Here is a 3,415-nt window from a genome sequence, read left to right as displayed (position 1 = left end):
GCGCCCGGGCGTGTGGCCAGGTGCATCCTCTCCTGCTGTTCCTCTTTGTCCCCCGCCCCGCTACTTTCCCTTAACCCCCCGCCCCTCGGGCAGCACTTGAGAGCGGGGCCTGGGCTCTGTCTATCGGGCGCTGAGCAGCTGAAGAGCCGGGTCTGGCTGGACTGGAGAGTGTGGACCAAGGGCAGTCAGGGGCGTGGCCCATCCGGAAGGGCGGAGCCTCGTGTGCACGTATGCAGATGTGTGTGCGAGCGGAGCACTATGGGAGTGGGAGCAGGCTGACGAGCGGGGCCCTAATTTGCAAGCGGGGCTCTGGGTGGGGTCTGGGGACAGGGGCGAGGCAGCTGGCAGCAGCGGGAAGCGGTGCCGGCGGGGTTGTTTGGAGGTGGAGGTGGGAGCCACCGTGATGTGAGAGTTCGGGGCGCTTGAGGGCTGGCGGGGGCTCTGGGACAAGAGTTTATACTTACCTGGCGGGGGAAATACCACGCTCAGGAAGGTGGTTTTCCCAGGGTGAGGCCCGCCTATTGCACTGCGGGTGCGCTGACCCCTGCGATTTCTTCGAATAGAGGAAACTCGACTGCACAATTTGTGGTAGTGGGGGACTGCGTGCGCGCTTTCCCCTGGTTTAGTTGTAGAAAGAAAGATTATCTTGTTCTGAGAATACAGGATTAAATCGAGAAGAGCTCTTCTTATCTATTCTGCACGCTTGCAGACAAACAGGCTACGTCTACACTGTCCCCTTTTCCGGAAGGGGCATGTAAATTTCAGACAAACAGGCTACGTCTACACTGTCCCCTTTTCCGGAAGGGGCATGTAAATTTCAGACAAACAGGCTACGTCTACACTGTCCCCTTTTCCGGAAGGGGCATGTAAATTTCACTAGTCGTCGTAGGGAAATCCGCGGGGGATATTAAATATCCCCCGCGGCCCGATCCTCCGGAAAAAGTGCCCTTTTCTGGAGGCTCTTATTCCTACTTTGACGTACTGGGGGTATCGGGCTGCTTTCTATGCTGGCTCTGTGGTAACCCCCACTGGCTGCTGTCGGTACCCCGGCCCAGCGACACAGAGGATGAGTCATTATGCAAAGGGGTCTCTCAACCTGTCTGACCAGCTACCCCCCAGGGAGGGAAACAAAGGAAGGTGGAATGCCGCCCCTGGCTGGGGGCAGGGCTGGAAGAGAGTTAGTTAGGTTCTGTCTGGGATCAAGGAGGAACCCGCCTAAGCAACAGGCTGGGGTGTTTAGAAGCCCAGACCCCCCCATATCAAGGGGGGCTGAGGCATCCTAGGCCTGCCCTGTAACCTGATGACATCTGTGCTGTGCTGTATCCTGGAGAAGCAATAAATCACCTCTATTCTACTGGCTGGTGGAGTCTGTTCATGCCATTCCGGGGGTGTAGGAGGCGGGGGAACCCCAACGCGCCGTCACAACCTATTACTGCATCAGGCTGCACAATGACACAGAGCCCAGCAGGGACACACACAAAAAGGGGAAGCGGATTCCTAACAGCTTAGCGAGGCCAGATCAGCTCAGAGCAGAGATTTCCCGAACCAACTGTGACGGCGCGTTGGGGGTTCCCCGTCTCCTGCACCCCGAAATGGCACAAACAGACTGCACCAGCCAGTGGAATTGAGGGTGGTTTATTGCTCCTCCTGCACAGCGCAGCACAGATGTAATCTGGTTACAGGAACTGGGCTAGGATGCCTCAGGCCCCCTTGAGATGGGGGAGACTGGGCCCCTAAACTCCAGCCCCTTCCCTAGGCTCTCCTCCATGCCCTCCGACAGCCAGCAACCAACCCACTAACTTCCAACCCTGCCCCCCAGCCAGGGCAGCATTCCACCTTCCTTTGTTCCTCTCCATGGGGGGTGTCTGGCCACTAGTTTGCATAGTGACTCATCCTGTTTTGCTGGGTCGTGGTACCCACGGCAGCCAGTGGGGGTTCCCCCAGACCCAGCAGCATAGAAACCAGCCAGGTACCCCCACTACGTCACACCAACCTCCCTGTCAACGAGAAGAAAAAGGAAAGCGGAGCAAAGGCAACTGGGCAGCTCTCCCTGAATAGCTGGAGTGGACATTTTTTTCCGAGAAAGAAAGAAAGAAAAGTTCAAGTGCAGATACATTTACGGAGGAGGGGTGTGGAGGAGGGAAGAAAGAAAGGGGGGAGGCAGAGATGAATTGTGGGGAGAGGGGTGTACGGAGGCAGGCAGATGTGTGCGGGCAGAGGGGAGCAGATGCTGCTGCACATTCTTCCCAGCACACACACGGCAAGTAAGAAAACGGCGCCCCTGGTTGCTAATGTTGCAGAAGTGACCTTGTCTCTCTCCTAACCTGTCACGCGAATGTCCCTGACTCTGTTCAGCTGCCACTAACCCAAACTCTCCGACTTCTAAAGCCCCTCTGGGGAGCAGGTGGAGTGAACAGTTCAATGGTGCACAGGTGTGAACAGGGCATCCCCGCATAAATGACCCCACCCGGTCACACACCCCTTTGTGGCTGTTCTCTCTCTAGTCATTTCCAATGCAGAGACACTTGCGGGAAATGGACTGTGGGTCTCTGCCAAGGAGTCTGAATTTTATAATTCACTAGCACTGCCCGACCGGCTGGGAGCGGGACACTCAGCGTGGCCTGGTTTGGAGCTGCAGTTGTGTTCGGGTTCTGTGCTGGGCGGTGCTGGCGGAGCAGGGTCACATTCCAGGGAATGCCGAGAACGATGGAGGTTTGGTGTCTATTTATTTATTTCCTCCCAGATACTCGCAGAGACAAACGGGCTCGTGCATTCTGAGCACACCCCAAAACTCACAAATGCTGCATCGCCTCCCTATAAACACCATTCCCGAGAACCGCTCCCTCGGTCACCCGCTGGCCAGGTGCGCTGGGGATGGGAAAGGGGCGTTGGTCAGAGGCGGGTCGATGGGAACTGGCGGCGCAGCGCTGCAAACGGGGGGTCGGAGTCCGATGGGGTCGGTGCTGCCCTGGGCGTGAGACCCGCTCCCCGTCCGCGGCCATCCCCGCGCGTGTCCTCCGGAAGGGGCGGCCAGTGACGTTTCCGACAGTGGATCGGGGCCCATCGCAGTGTCCCCGCCTTGGAGTCACGTCCCGGAGGAGCATCCCGGGGCCGCTGCTGTCAGTGTCAATCCCGCGGGGAGGGGACGCGCCGAGATGCGGGCGGGCGGGGACTGAGGCGGACGAAGCGCTGCCCGGTCAGTGTCCGGGGCTGTGTCGCTGCTTCTCGGGGTGACGCGCTGTCCTGGGGGCTTCCCCACAGTCACACGATGAGGATCGGCCCCTGCTGCGTTTGTCACCGCCCGGGCGCCTCCCCTCGGAAGTGTCCAGCCCCTGCGCGATGGCTTCCCACAGGCAGGCGGAGCAATGTCCTGTGCGGCGCTGGGGCAGCGACCCCCGGGGACAGCTGCTGTGTG

General features: G+C 59.2%; 1 non-coding gene across 1 annotated transcript; it reads left to right on the top strand.

The window, feature by feature from the left end:
• The first annotated feature begins 456 nt into the window (after window positions 1-456).
• LOC142821399 (U1 spliceosomal RNA) lies at window positions 457-620 on the top strand. Its single transcript, XR_012898173.1, has one exon. It is a non-coding gene; the product is annotated as a U1 spliceosomal RNA (small nuclear RNA).
• The last annotated feature ends 2,795 nt before the right edge of the window (window positions 621-3,415 follow it).

The sequence above is a fragment of the Pelodiscus sinensis genome, chromosome 30, assembly GCF_049634645.1.
Source record: "Pelodiscus sinensis isolate JC-2024 chromosome 30, ASM4963464v1, whole genome shotgun sequence".
Classification (NCBI taxonomy): domain Eukaryota; kingdom Metazoa; phylum Chordata; order Testudines; family Trionychidae; genus Pelodiscus; species Pelodiscus sinensis.
This window is presented reverse-complemented; position numbering and strand designations above follow the sequence as displayed.